General features: G+C 48.1%; 1 long non-coding RNA gene across 1 annotated transcript; it reads right to left on the bottom strand.

Moving 5' to 3' along the window:
• Nucleotides 1–10,875: 10,875 nt before the first annotated feature.
• Nucleotides 10,876–15,430, bottom strand: LOC148112086 (uncharacterized). The gene is made up of 3 exons (XR_015729872.1): nt 15,345–15,430; nt 11,079–11,152; nt 10,876–10,929 (listed from the first exon to the last, which is right to left on the bottom strand). It is a non-coding gene; the product is annotated as an uncharacterized LOC148112086 (long non-coding RNA).
• Between the last annotated feature and the right edge of the window lie 583 nt (nt 15,431–16,013).

The raw sequence follows: 16,013 nt of genomic DNA, 5'->3' as shown, positions 1-16,013 counted from the left end.
TTAAGAAGTGAAAAAAGGAGAAATTCAACCTAGAAATGAGGAGGAATTTTCTGACAGTGAGAACAATCAACCCATGGAACAGAAGTTGCCTTCAGAAGTGGTGGGAGCTTCATCACTTGAGACTTTCAAGAAAAGATTGTCAGAAATGGTGTAAGGCCGCGATGGTGAACCTATGGCACATGGAGCCATATCTGCATATCGGCATGTGCATGACAGCCAGCTGATTTTTGGGCCTTCTGGAAGTCAGGAAATGGGCTATTTCCGGCCTCCAGGGGCTGGGGAAGGCTGTTTTCGCCCTCCCCAGGCTCCTAGAAAGCCTCCAGGGGCTGGGGAAGGCTGTTTTAGCCCACTCCAGGCTCCAGAGGAGCCTGGGGAGGGCGAAAAATGGGCCTACCGGGCCAGGGGTGGGTTCTAAATTTTTTTACTAACGGTTCTGTGGGCGTGGCTTATTTTGTGGGTGTGGCTTGGAGGTCATGTGACTAGGTGGGCGTGGCTAGCTGGTCAGAGTCATTTCTGGAAGGTCCTCGCACTTACGACCCGACTCATTTGTTTGCTTTTAACACTGATCAGCTGTAGGACGGCCCTTTGAAGCCCCGCAGCAAGAGTTTAAACAGTTTTTTTCCCTCTAGTCATCAGCTGGGACTCAGGAGGCAGCAATAGATTGGGGGTGGGACCAAATAAAAGGTAAGAATAACGTAGGTGGGTGGGGGGGTGGGAGGGCGGGGGGGGGGAGAATCGGTTCGGTGACGTCATATCATCACCGCTACCGGCTCAGCCGAACTGGACCGAACCGGGAGGAACCCACCACTGTACCGGTTCCACCATGCCATCATGCGCTAAAAGTGGGGGGAGCTTGGCACATTGAATTATGGGTGTGGCCACACACCACCTGCTTTTGACATGCGACGGCAAAAAGGTTAGCCATCGCTGGTGTAGGGTCTCCTGTTTGAGCAGGGGGTTAGACTAGATGACCTATAAGGTCCCTTCCAACTCTGTTAATCTGTTAATCTGATTCTGAAAATAATTAATGCAAATGTTTGGTCATTCTGAACTGGGAAATGGTGACGTAATCATTATTCCAGCTCACCTTTAATCCATGAACAATACAACTGTTAAATAGCAGCAAAGAGTAATTCTAGTTCCTCCCCAAAAACTCCCAATGACTTATTTCAGGTTTACAGGTAGGTCCCAAGAAGTAAGGAAGAGGAAATTTGCTCGATCTTAATTACCTTTCATTCATTTCTTAGTTCTCCCCCTTACCTCTATGAGCTCTCAAATTAGAGAACTTGGAATAAAAGACTTCTCTGTCAAAGGATCCAGCCGGGAAAAAAACCAACCTCCACTATCAATCGTTTCTATTCATCCTTGTTTGGGGTTGAATTTTGGCTGCTGAGATAAAAATAGGAACAGCCAAGAGGAAGTCCAGAAAACAGGTGAACTGTTTTTATTAGGGATGATATCAGAAAAAAATTGATAAGAAAAGTATGTATTTAGTATTAGATGTTTTTAACAGAAGTGAGGTTTATCATTGCACACTATTGGAATGATGAAGAAACATCGCACGATAAAGACAAAATTAAGAAGATACTAGATCAGTGATGGCAAACGAGTGGTGAAATCTAAAATTTGTTACTACCGGTTCTGTGGATGTGGCTTGGGGGGTTATGTGACTGGGTGGGCATGGCCAATTTTTTTTTTTTACTTTTAAAACCATTTTTTTCGGCGAAGAGGTTGTAAAAAAATGCTTTCAAAAGGCTCTGACGATCCCAGCTGAGTTGCCTGATCGGCAGAGACCTTTTTTCTTTTAAATGCCTCTGACGACCAGGCAACTCAGCTGGTATCGTCAGAGCCTTTTAAAAGCATTTTTTCTACAACCTCTGAAGAGGTTGTAGAAAAAATGCTTTTAAAAGCCTTTGAGGATCCCAGCTGAGTCGCGTGATCATCAGAGGCTTTTTTTTTTTTACTTTTAAAAGCATTTTTTCGGCCAAAAAGGTTGTAGAAAAAATGCTTTTAAAAGTAAAAAAAAAGCCTCTGATGATTGTGCGCTCAGCTGGGCATTGGGGGGGGGCAGGGATTTTTGCTACCGGTTCTCCGAACCACCCGCCTCCATCACTACCGGATCGGGCGATCCGGTCCGAACTGGGAGCATTTCACCCCGGTGGCAAACCTTTTACTCACCGAGTGCTGAACAGGTACATGCTTCGCGTGCGTGTGCCATCTGCACTAATGTGTGGCTCCTCCCCGTGCGCTGCATGCACAACCGCACCATCTGTGCATATGCACTGCTTTTGTGCGGCTCCCATGTGCTGTGTGTGCAATTGCACCATCTGTGCATGCACATGGTTTTCATGTGCGCAAATGCACATATGCGAACACCATCTGTGCATGCGTACTCTGCACGCAAGTACTCTCACGCGCATACGCAAATGCACATGCATGCACAGGAGAGCTCTGAAGACCTGCTGGGTCCTCTGAATTGCACGCATGCACACCGGAGGCCCGAACACCAGCTGGGGTGCACACGCATGCGCAGCTGGTGAGTTGGGCGACAGCTCGCGTGCCCGGACAGATGGCTCTGTGTGCCACCTCGGGCATACGTGCCATAGGTTCGCCATCACGGTACTAGATGGTGTAGAAATGGATAAACTTACACTGAAAATCAAACCGAAAGATGACACAGAATATTATCAAATATGGAATTTATTCTACCAGTGGTTGGAAAAAGGGGTGGAGAGTAAGAACGGAATCTGTATTATTAAGCAAATTAAATACTCGGGCAACACGAACCTTATTAAGCAATAAGAAATGCAATTAATAGAAAATTAATAACATTTATTTTTTAAAAAGAAAAGAAAACAGGTGATTCTGGATGATACAATCAGGATAACAGATCTAGAGGGCTCCAGACTGGGGAAATAGCATGCTAAAGGTTAGAAATGTGGGCACCGGGCAGGGGTGAAATCCAGCAGGTTCTGACAGGTTCTGGAGAACCGGTAGCAGAAATTTTGAGCAGTTTGGAGAACCGCCTCTGGCTAACCCCAGAGTGGGGTGGGAATGGAGATTTTGCAATATCCTTCACCCAGGAGTGGGGTGGGAATGGAGATTTTGCAATACCCTTCCCCCAGGAGTGGGGTGGGAATGGAGATTTTGCAATATCCTTCCCCCAGGAGTGGGGAGGGAATGGGGATTTTGCAGTATCCTTCCCCTGCCACACCCACCAAGCCACACTCAGAGAACCGTTAGGGAAAAATTTTGAATTTCACCCTTGGCACCGGGTAATTGTCATATTCAGAAGATAGAAGAGTACCAGTCTTACTGCCCTCTTTGTGCCTTGGGGCTGCATCTCCTTTTGAGATATATTCAGCTGTTGCCAAAAGAGATATGTTCTTTCTTAAGAGGGCATTAAGAGGGCATTTTTCAGGATGTAAAGCTTTGCGCTTGGCTGAATCTGATGCAAGACAGGTAGTCCTCGGCTTACGACCACAATTGAGGCCAAAATTTCTGTTGCTAAGCGAGACATTTGTTCAGCGGGCTTTGCCCCATTTTATGATTTTTCTCAGCCCAGTTGCTGTTAAGTGAATTGTTAAGTTAGTAACTTAGACGTCAAGTGAATCCTGCTTCCCCATTGATTTTGCTTGTCCGAAGGTCGCAAAAGGGGATCACATGGCTACTGCAACGGTCATAAGCGCACCTTCCGCCGCGCTGTGAAGACCTTTTTATTCCACCAGGCGGGCTTGGCCTAATCCTTTCCCTCTTTTTTAATATGTAAATTTTAATTTGTTTTAAATTATTGGGGTGTTTTAATTTGTCAGGGCCAAAACTATTTAATTCGATTTTATCTGGTTTTTTAAATTTTTTGTATCTATGTATTTTATTGTTTGGCTGTTCACCACCCTGAGTCCTCCGGGAGTAGGGTGGTATACAAATCAAATAAATAATAATAAAAATAATAATAATAAAGATGAGTCAGTTGTCAAGCGTCTGAATTTTGATCATGTGACCAAGGGGTATGCTGCAATGGTCATAAGTGTGAAAAACGGTCATATCAAAAGGCACTTTTTTCAATGCCGTTGTAACTTCAAGCGGTCACTAAATGAAATGTAGTAAGTCAACGACTACCTGTATGCTAGAAGGCAAGTCTAGGCTCGAAGTGACCTTTGCTTTGAGCCAAGAAATAAGCTTGTCCAGTTTAGAAATGGGGGCATTTCACATTCAGAAGATAGAGAAGTACCAGTTCTTACTGCAACTCACTTTGGAGCAGAGGGACATCAGGTGTGAAATGGGTTTGAATCCTTGCCCGGCTCTCAAGCGTTCTCATGATTTACTCAGCCAATATACACTGCAGAGAAAGAAAGAAGTAAAACAAGAGAAACTCTATCCAGTCCCAAACTCTTGTGTGGCAAGTTGGGGAAGGGGATGTGAGGCAGGACGGTTATCAAGGTAGATGCAGATACTTCGTTGAAGCATTTGCAAAATACAGGCAGATGAATCTCTTCCAGGTTCCCCGGTGTGCTGTAAGAAGTCACATATATACAGCTCAAGAAAGAGTTTCCAAATCATGAGATATGAGATATTTACCCTAGTGAAAATCTACAGAGCGTACTAAAAAGCAGAGACATCACCCTGCCAACAAAAGTGCGTACAGTCAAGGCTATGGTTTTCCCAGTTGCAATGTATGACTGTGAAAGTTGGACCATAAGGAAGGCTGAGCGCCAAAGAATGGAGGCCTTTGAACTCTGGTGCTGGAGAAGACTTCTGTGAGTCCCTTGGACTGCAAGGAGATCCAACCGGTCAGTCCTAGAGGAGATCAACCCTGACTGCTCTTTAGAAGGCCAGATCCTGAAGAGGAAACTCAAATATTTTGGCCACCTAATGAGAAGGAAGGACTCACTGGAGAAGAGCCTAATGCTGGGAACAACTGAGGGCAAAAGAAGAAGGGGACGGCAGAGAACGAGGTGGCTGGATGGAGTCACTGAAGCAGTCAGCGTGAGCTTAAATGGACTCCAGAGGATGGTAGAGGACAGGAAGGCCTGGAGGAATGTTGTCCATGGGGTCGCAATGGATCGGACACGACTTCGCAACTAATAACAACAACTCTAGTGAAAAGAAGGACCTGGGGTGACATGATAGCAATGTTCCAATATTTGAGAAGCTGTCATAAAGATGACTATTTACCAAAGGACCAAAAAGAAAGATGAGAAACAATGGATGGAAACTTACCAAGGAGAGAAGCAACCTGGAACTAAGGAGAAATCTCCTGACAGTGAGAACAATCAACCAGTGGAATTTCTTGCCTTCGGAAGTTGTGGGAGCTTCATCCCTGGAAGCTTTCAAGAAGAGACTGGACAGCCATCTGTCAGAAATGATGCAGGATCTCCTGCTTGGGCGGGGGGTTGGACTAGATGACCTACAAGATCCCTTCCAACTCTATTGTTTTATGATTCTATCATTCTATTCTACAAAACTTTCCTCTGAAATTCCTTTCACAGGAGAAAATAGTTCCACAGAATGTTCATGGTGCTGGCGAAGGCAGTACTTGGCACGATGTCAAGACATATTTTTCATGTTAAGTGTCCACAGTTGGCAAGTGTTAATCTGCCCATGGCTTCATGTCTGATAAGACAAACAATACTGTCAAGTCTTTTAGCCTTCATAAGTTATCTATTTGTCTGTTTTTCTTGTCTAACTAGGAATTTTATGAAGATCAAAAACCATAATTATCTAAAAACATTTCCCCCCCTTTTTATATACCCCATGTCACTGCAGCCTGGAATATTTCAGTTCTGCTCTTTCTGTGCTGTATCTTACTACTAAGGTCTTCCCTTCTAATATATTATACACTTCTAATCATCTTCTATTAATGACCCCATAATCCCCTGCAGGGTAGAGTTTGGGCAACTGAATGGAGCTAGCAGAGTATTTACTGGCCGGATGCCCTTCCTGTTGCCAATGCAGAGTTTTGTTCAGCAGACACATTCTCAGCGTGCCCAGAGAGAGAAATATCTGTCTCTATCTAGGATCGAATTCATAGCCTCCTGATTATAAGCCGAGAGCTCCACCTCTAAGCCACTGCACCACTCATATTAATCAGGATTGAACTCCAGGTTGTGGGCAGAGTTACGCATTGTTGCAGTCTAATCACAGTGCCACCACATCAAACATTAAGAATGAAAAAAGAAGTGAGGTTCAGAATTAGGAGCACCATGGGATATGTTGAACCTAGAGGTTAATGAAAACAAGCATCTTAAAAGAAAAAAACAAAACAAAATGCCTTCTTCCTAATCAGCCAAACTATAGTTGGAGAAAAAGGGAATTGCCCATCACCTTGAATGGCTTGAAATTTTACATCTGGAAATCCTCTGTGTGAAGGATAGTCCAGTCTGGGTCCTGGCCATTGGCAGACGAATGGCCAGGGAGCAGGGGTGAAATGCTCCCGGTTCGGACTGGATCGCCCAATCTGGTAATGATGGCGGCGGATGATTCGGAGAACCGGTAGCAAAAATCCTTGCCCCTCCCCCATGCCCAGCTGAGCCACGCGATCATCAGAGGCTTTTTTTTTTACTTTTAAAAGCATATTTTCTCCTGCTGAAAAAAATGCTTTTAACAGTAAAAAAAAAAAAAAAGAGGTTGTAGAAAAAATGCTTTTAAAAGGCTCTGACGATCCCAGGCGAGTTGCCTGATCGTCAGAGCCTTTTAAGCATTTTTTTTTACAAATGCTTTTAACCGTGTCGTGCCTTTGCGGCCTCTGACCCGGCACCGAACTCACCTAGCTCCTTGGTTCTCCGAGGAGCTTAGGGAGATGAAGCGCCGGAAAAGACGCCTGGAGAGTAGTTGGAGGACCAGCCGCTCCGAATCCGACCGAACACTGGTGAGGTCTCATATTAAGACCTACCTAGTGGCAATAAAAGCGGCAAAATCTAGCTATTTTGCCGCTCTTATCGCGTCATCAGATAATCGCCCGGCCGCCCTGTTTAGGGTGACCCGCTCCCTCCTCCATCTGGAAGCGCGGGATGACCCCTTGCAGGGCCGAGCTGAGGACTTTGTGCAGTATCTGTATGATAAAATCGCTCAGATTCGGGAAGGGCTGGCCTCTGACTGGGTATGTCCGGATGGGATGACTGAGGCAGGTCTTGAGAGTGTTATCTGGGGGGAGTTCGATCCTGTGGCTCCCGAGGACATGGACAGGGTCCTGGGACGGCTGAATGCGACCACATGTTTATTGGACCCGTGTCCCTCCTGGTTGGTACTGGCTTCCCGGGAGGTGACACGAGGCTGGCTCCAGAAGATTGTTAACGCTTCTTTGAGTGAGGGGGTCCTGCCGGCCGCTTTGAAAGAAGCGGTTGTGAGGCCCCTCCTCAAGAAGCCCTCTCTGGATCCGGCTGTTTTGGCTAACTATCGTCCAGTCTCCAACCTTCGCTTTGTTGCGAAGGTTGTTGAGAGTGTGGTAGCACAACAGCTTCCCCGGTACCTGGATGAAACTGTCTATCTAGACCCGCTCCAGTCCGGCTTCCGACCTGGGCACAGCACGGAAACGGCATTGGTCGCGTTGGTGGATGATCTCTGGAGGGCTCGGGATAGGGGTTGCTCCTCTATCCTGGTCCTGTTAGACCTCTCAGCGGCTTTTGATACCATCGACCATGGTATCATGTTGCACCGGTTGGCGGGGTTGGGGGTGGGGGGCACCGTTCTGCGGTGGTTCTCCTCCTACCTCTCTGACCGGTCGCAATCTGTGTTGACGGGGGGGCAGCGGTCGACCCCGAGGCACCTTGCTTGTGGGGTGCCACAAGGGTCGGTCCTCTCGCCCCTTCTGTTCAACATTTATGTAAAGCCAATGGGTGAGATCATCCGTGGCTTCGGGGTGGAGTTCCATCAGTACGCTGATGACACCCAGCTGTACATCTCCACCCCAGGCCACCCCAATGATGCCCTTGAAGTGATGTCCCAGTGCCTGGAGGCCGTGCGGGCCTGGATGGGGAGAAACAGGCTCCGACTCAACCCCTCCAAGACCGAGTGGCTGTGGCTTCCAGCGTCCCGATATAGCCAGCTGACGCCATCGCTGGCTATTGGGGGCGAATCACTCGCCCCCACGGAGAGGGCTCGCAACTTGGGCGTCCTCCTGGACGCACGGCTGTCTTTAGAAGACCATTTGACGGCCGTGGCCAGGGGGGCTTTTTATCAGGTTCGCCTGATACGCCAGTTGCGCCCCTTTCTAGATTGGGACTCTCTACGCACAGTCACTCAGGCACTAGTCACTTCCCGCCTGGACTACTGCAACGCTCTCTACATGGGGCTCCCCCTGGGGTGCACCTGGAGGCTCCAGCTGGTCCAGAATGCGGCTGCGCGGGGGATTATGGGGGCGACGAGGCGCTCCCATGTGACACCTCTCCTGCGCGAGCTGCACTGGCTCCCGGTAGTCTTCCGGGTGCGCTTCAAGGTGTTGGTGACCACCTTTAAAGCGCTCCATGGCTTAGGGCCGGGGTACTTACGAGACCGCCTACTGCCACCAATAGCCTCCCACCGGCCAGTACGCTCGCACAGAGTGGGCCTCCTCACGGTGCCGTCCGCCAGATAATGTCGGCTGGCGATCCCCAGGGGGAGAGCCTTCTCTGTGACGGCGCCCACCCTCTGGAATAACCTTCCCCCGGAGTTACGTATAATAACAGACCTCCGGATTTTTCGTCGGGCCCTGAAAACTTATTTATTTCAACTAGCTGGGCTGGCTTGAGCTAAATTTTAAATTGGTTTTAAATTGGGTTGTTTTAATTTACGGCCAGAATATCTAATTATTTTAATACTGTTTTTTAAATTTTTGTATGCTTTGTTTTTACTTAGGCTGTGCACCGCCCTGAGTCCTATTTGGAGAAGGGCGGTATAGAAATTTAAACAAATAAAAAAAATAAACAAATAAATAAATAAAAGAAAACAAAAGCCACTGACGATCAGGCTGGGATTGTCAGATCCTTTTAAAAGCATTTTTTTTACAACCTCTTCAGCTGAGGTTGTAGAAAAAATGCTTTTAAAAGTAAAAAGAGCCTTCTCTGTGGGGGCACCTACTATCTGGAACGAGCTCCCCCCGGAGATACGGAGGATCCCGGATCTGCGCATCTACTGCCGCGCTCTAAAGACCTTTTTATTTCAACAGGCAGGCCTGGCCTAATTTTCTCCCTCTTTTTAAATTTTTTAAAATTTTAAATATTTTTTAGTATTTTTATATATTCAGATGTTTAAATTTGTTTTAAATTGATTGGGGTTTTAATCTGTCTGGGCCAAAACTATTTAATTTGATTTTATTTCTGCTTTTTAAATTTTGTATGTATGTATTTTATTGTTGGCTGTGCACCGCCCTGAGTCCTTCGGGAGTAGGGCGGTATATAAATCAAATAAAAGTAAAGTAAAAAAAGTAAAGTAAAAAAAAAAAGTTGGCCACGTCCACCCAGTCACATTACCCCCCACAACCAAGCCACACCCACAGAACTGGTAGTAACAAAATTTACATTTCACCACTGCCAGGGAGGCTTCGGAGCTGAGCAAGATCAGCAACCCCGGGGACTCTGCAGGCTCTGCAGTGCCTAAATTCCCACCGGAATGTAGAAAGGCTACAATTTTCAGGGTCAGAAAAGGAGTCCCTGTCAGGCATAAATGCTCTGCCCGTGCCAGGGATCAGCTATAGCGCAGTAGTGCAGGGGTTAACCCAGACTCCCACCTGGTCAGCTCCTCCCATAGACCCCTCCTTACCTGAATCCCTGCCCACAGGTATAAAAGGTGGGCACACTCCCCCATGTCCCAGTTCCTGATGTATCCAAGCGATGATGTGATGAACCTGCAAATAAAAGAGATATATTTTACTTGATGACTCAAGTCTCTTCATTGGGCCTGATCCACCATCCCTCGTAACAAAATGGTAGCAGAGGATGGTTGGTAAGGCCCAAAGATCCCAAGCCACAAGACAAGGACCCATACCTACCTGCAGAATGGCGACACCCCCGAAGCAACGGGAAGGCAACCCACCGGACACGCCAGGGAAAGCAGGATCCTCAACCACCCCCAAAACCACCGCAACGGAAGAAAAGGGGGAGATCCAGAAAGGGAAAAGGGGCCACCACGACGACCAAGAAGGAGAGGAGCTGCGACTCTACGTCCTGCAGCTGTTGAAGGAGAGAGCTGGCGACAAAAACCTCCTTACCGACCTGCGGAGCTTCATACTCGATCGCGAGGCGGCAAGGAGCGAAGAAGGCTCGGACTCAGAACTCGAGGAGCTGGACTCGGTGAGTGGATCGCCCAAGAGGGCACTTCCAACGGCCACTGAGCCCCAAAGCCCCGCTCTAAATTTGAAACGGCAGCCATCTTTGTCCACGTGCTCGGACAAGATGGCCGACCTCCAACCAATCGAAAGCAAGAGTTCAAAATGGCCGGCGCGCGAAAAATGCCGGACCATGAACCAGGAGGAAAGTGACCGGGGAGAGGGGACCGAATCCGACTCTGACCCCTGGTACACCCCCAGCGAGCGGCAAGTGGATAGGGCCATGAAGACCCTTGCCGCCGCCTTCGGCCCAGGCCTCAAAATTACAAAAGAGAAGCCGGAGAGGCCAAAACAAAAGGGAAGGCGAGGAGAGGGGCAACGAAGCACCCACCCGAGAGCCACCGACGCCCGTGCCAGCCCGTCAGCCCACCTACGCACCCCAGGGACACCGCGCCTCCGATCGCCCAGGCCACACACCCCGGACCGCGCAGACTGGGGCAGCTACTTACAGCCATCACCGGAGCCTCAACGCCGCCAGGATCTTCACTCCGGAGAAGCACACCTGGACCCCCAAGTCCGAAGCCGAGGCCTACCCGACCGGCAGAGGCCTCTACAGCGGAGCCGCGATGAACAGGTCCTTCCTCGGCGACGGCGGAGCTGAAATGGACTTCGCGCATGCGCTCTTCCGCCTAGAAGAAGAAAAAAGAAAAAAATTACAAAGCGGGACTTTTAAACTACCGGCAAGCGTTCCCATGCCTTACTGCTGCTATAAGGCACATAAGGAACCATGGACAGCAGCCAGCAGTAAGTAACTTTACTAATAGTGCTGGAAACTTACCAGTAGACTTTCCCAAGTTGAGGATGGATGGGGGCAATATCCTAGAGTGGTCACAGCAGCTCCAGGTGGTGTTTCTGAAAGAAAACATGTCTCATTTTATTAATGACCCCCCAGAGAGGCCATGGACTTTAGAGCTGGATTGCATGCACCATAAGGCATTCTACCTTTTAATTGCCAGTATTTCCCCCACAATTTACCACTGTATTGGCCATAACCTCACAGTATCCGAAATTATAGGGAAAATGTTTGGATTGTTTTATAGTGAGAGTGTGTCCACCACCACACAAATTTCCAAAGACTTCTTTTCCGCCAGACTTAAACCAGGGACCCCCATGAGTGAGCACCTAGTGTCCTTAAGCGGTACCAGAGCAGAGCTACACCTTAGGGGAGAAGTTATTTCCGACCAAATCATGAAGAGTGTGATAATCAACTCTTTAGATCACTCATGGAATAACTTCCTGACACACTTAGACACCGTCAGTCTAGGGATGCTGTCCGTGGAGAGGCTATCCAACAGGCTTATCGCAGAAGATAATCTGAGGAGGAGCCGCCCCGGCCCTCCCAGAGAACACAAAAGTGAGAAGAGAGTAGTCTTCCAAGAGAAACAACATAACACCCCCGAGTGCTACATCTGCGGGTCGAGGGGACACATCAAAAGGGACTGCCCCAAGAACTATAGGGAGAGAGGCAGGCCAGAGCATAGGTACAGACAAACAGAAAGGCACACATCCGAAGAAAGGTATAGGCGTAGAGACTCACCCATCCCCAGGGATAAGAGGGGAAACAGGGACAGTTCACGCGACAGCAGGACAGGGTCCTTATATGGGATAGGGGAGCACACACACACCACACACCAAGACAAAGACACCAGCTCTTGGCTCCTAGACTCGGGGGCCTCCAACCACACCACATACAATCAGAAACTACTCTCATCATTCAAGAGAGAGGATTTTTCTATCAAAGTTGCAGACCAAAACCAGGTTAGAGTAACAGGCAAAGGGACCATTACATTACCAGGCGTAGGGAAAATAGAGGGGGTACTATTAGTCCCGGAGATACCCCACAACATTCTGGCCGCAGTAAAGCTTAGCAAGGAATCAGGGGTTGAGATGATATTCACAAAAGGCAACGTCAAGGTTAGCAAGGACGGGAAAGATATAGGAAGAGTAACCATTAACCAAGGGTTACCCTACATAACTTTCTATGAGGATTACGCCCACAGCATAAACACCAGTTCAGAGAACGCAGAAGACACTGACCAAGGCAGGACTGAAGGTGAACAGATAGGCGGGAGAGAGGTAGATAACGATGGTAACACGACACCAGAAACACAACACAACAAACACACCCAAAAGAGACCATCAATAGGCAAACCAATGCATGACAACTGTGCCCATCTGCTGCATCGCAAGCTTGGACACGCCAGTTTTCCCGTGATACAGAAAATGGCCAATTGTACCGAGGGTGCCATAATAAAAAACTGTGAAAACTACCTCGAGTGCTCGGTGTGCAAGTGTTCAAAACTGAAGGTAAAACCCAGACCCAAGAAGTCGTTACGCGCCGCCAACCAAATATTCGACTTAGTACACATGGACCTGGTAGGGCCCCTAAGGCCATCCATAAATTATAAGAAAAGGTACTTCCTCACCATAGTGGATGACCATAGTCGATATGGCTTCGTCTACACATTAAGAAAAAAGGATGAGGCCTTCCAAAAATTCAAAGAGTTTTATAAAAGAGTAGAAACCCAAAACAACAAACAGATCAAACAGATCATGACCGACAGAGGGTCTGAGTTTCTATCTAAGGACTTCTCACATTGGCTCAGGTCCAAAGGCGTGATTCACTTTACGTCGTCCCCGTTTTCCGCCTTTCAGAACGGGGTCGTAGAACGACGGAACTGCACACTGCAAACGATGGTCAGGTGCGCCTTAGAGGACGCGGGCATTGGCCAACACTTCTGGTCTGAAGCCCTGGTCTACTCCAACTATACATTAAATAGAACATGGTCCAGTGTGATAGGCAAAACGCCCTACGAGATCATGTATAACAAGAAGCCACAGATAGCACACCTACATGTGTTCGGTGTAACGGCTGATGTACACATACCCAAGCAGTTACGCAAGAAAGGGGATAAGGTGTCCAGAAGGCTCAGGTTTATGGGATACGAGCCAGGAACCAAGGGCTTCAGGTTTGTGGACAGTAATAATAGGTTTGTGATCTCTAGAACAGCGGCATTCCATGAGCAAGCCAACTGGTCCAGATTACACCTAAATGAGGTACCCACCGAGCGGGAGGATAGTCCAATCGAGCAAACCCAAAACGAAAACGAGACAGCGAGTAGACAGGAAGGGAGCAGGCCCAAGCCCGACCTCCAAGGCATCAAAGTTGAGGGATGGAAAGAGAATCATCCCAAGATAAGTGTTGAATCACTGACACAAAGAGAGGCCAGATATCTGCATGACACTGAGCAGGCAGCAACCAGGCCTGTCAGGTCAACCAGAAACCAGCTGCCAAAAAGGTTGAATGATTACGTGATGCACGTGCACACAAACCACGTTACGCCAAACTCCTACGAAGAGGTACTGAGACTACCCCAGGGGGAGAGGGCAAAGTGGGAGTTAGCCATGGCCAAAGAACTGGACAGCCTGAGGAAGCTGGAGGTATACACCCCCACCAAAGTCCCAGAGGGCAAGAACACAATAGGCACCCGGTGGATATTCAAAGTCAAGAACCTAGAGGGCGGCCAAAGCCTATACAAGGCAAGATTAGTTGCCCAGGGGTTTGCCCAAAGGTTTCCGGAGGACTACACAGACACCTATTCGCCCACCGTAAGAACAGAGAGCGTCAAAAGCACCTTGGTCATCGCATCCTTGCTAGGGCTGGAAGTGCACCAGTTCGATGTGCAGACCGCCTACCTGCACGCCAAACTAGACAAAGAGATATACATCAGAGCCCCCCACAGCAAAGAAACCAACAGAGGGGACACCTGGTTACTCCATAAGAGCCTGTATGGACTAAAACAATCAGGCAAACGATGGTACGAATGCCTGGTAGAGGCCCTGAAGTCTATGGGATTCACGGCGACCATAGCTGACAACTGTTTCTTCACCAGGAAAGAGGGGGACTCACCAGAATACATCCTAGTTTACGTGGATGACATTCTATACATCAGCAAACACGAAGCCAACCGCAACACCTTTGCCAGCAGGCTAAGCAAGCATTTCACCCTAAAATACCTTGGGAGGATAAACCGATACCTGGGGATACAAGTCAACCAGACGCCAAAAGGTTTCCAACTGTCGCAGAAAGAGAAGATAGAAGAGTTACTCCATAAGTGCAACATGGCAGACGCCAAGGGATGTGATTCACCCATGCAGGCGGACTTCCTAAAAAACATGCATGATGAATCACCTGAATTTGGAGACAACACGCTGTACAGGTCAATCATAGGCTCCCTCCTGTATATCGCTAACTGGACAAGACCGGACATTGCTCTATCCGTTAATTTGCTATCCAGGCACGTGAGCAAACCCACCACATACCACTGGGACGCAGTGAAAAGGGTGCTAAGATACCTGAAACAGAGTGTCAATGCATGCTTAACCCTAGAGCCTGAAAAACCCGAAGAACCCATCCTCTCATGCTACGCTGATGCTGACTGGGCCGGAGACGCCAAAGGCCGCAAAAGCACATCTGGGTACATATTCTACTTAAATAACTGCCCGGTGCATTGGTACTCAGGCAAACAAATCCTGGTGGCAACTTCGACTACTGAAGCTGAATACATATGCCTCTCCAAAGCCGCCAACAACCTCATCTGGTTCGACAACCTACTTGCCAGCGTGTGGAGAGAACCAGCTTACCCAATAAATATCTACGAAGATAACAAAGCCGCCATAGAGATATCCATGTCCGACGCTGTAGGGCAAAGGTCAAGGCACATAGACATAAAGTATAAGCACGTTAGACAGCTCTCCAGAATTGGTTTCATAAAGGCCATACACTGCGATACAGAAGAACAGACCGCAGACATACTCATGAAACCCCTACAGGGCAAGCAACACTCACACTTAGTTTCCAAGCTCAACATTCACCCCAGGGTACCAACTAGTCAGTCAGGCCTACAGACACGGGTCAGGCATTTAGAGGGGAATTTGTCAGGCATAAATGCTCTGCCCGTGCCAGGGATCAGCTATAGCGCAGTAGTGCAGGGGTTAACCCAGACTCCCACCTGGTCAGCTCCTCCCATAGACCCCTCCTTACCTGAATCCCCGCCCACAGGTATAAAAGGTGGGCACACTCCCCCATGTCCCAGTTCCTGATGTATCCAAGCGATGATGTGATGAACCTGCAAATAAAAGAGATATATTTTACTTGATGACTCAAGTCTCTTCATTGGGCCTGATCCACCATCCCTCGTAACAGTCCCAGCTCTGCCTCCCCCACAGCCATGTTGAGCCTGGAAAGGGGTTGGAGGGATGCACAGTCTTGTTCGCTAACACGCACAACCCTCCCCCCCACCAATACATACATGCATAAACACATACAGTAGTGACCAAAATTGTGGAAACCTTTTGGGAAAAGTGTTTTTTTAAGATTTGATGGCTAATAACACCACTTTTTTTTGGAGTTTCAAGATCATCCTATTCCACTGCTGGAATGGCCTGGGAATAGCCCAGATCTTCACCCAATTGAAAATCTATGGATTCGACTAAAAGAAACTTATTAAGTCGGAAGCGACCCAGCAATAAAACCCAGTTAATAGAAGCCATCCTTCAATCTTGGTTTCACATGATAACAGCTGCAGAACTCAAAGACTTGGGTTCACTCCATGGGAAGCCATTGTAAGGCCGTCATTCATGCTAAAGGTTACCCAACTAAGGATTAACTGACATGGGGATCATTTTTGTATATCTCGTTTTTTCTACGTGT

This window comes from Pantherophis guttatus, chromosome 14 (assembly GCF_059756535.1).
Source record: "Pantherophis guttatus breed Tessera chromosome 14, ASM5975653v1, whole genome shotgun sequence".
In the NCBI taxonomy this organism is placed as follows: domain Eukaryota; kingdom Metazoa; phylum Chordata; class Lepidosauria; order Squamata; family Colubridae; genus Pantherophis; species Pantherophis guttatus.
This window is presented reverse-complemented; position numbering and strand designations above follow the sequence as displayed.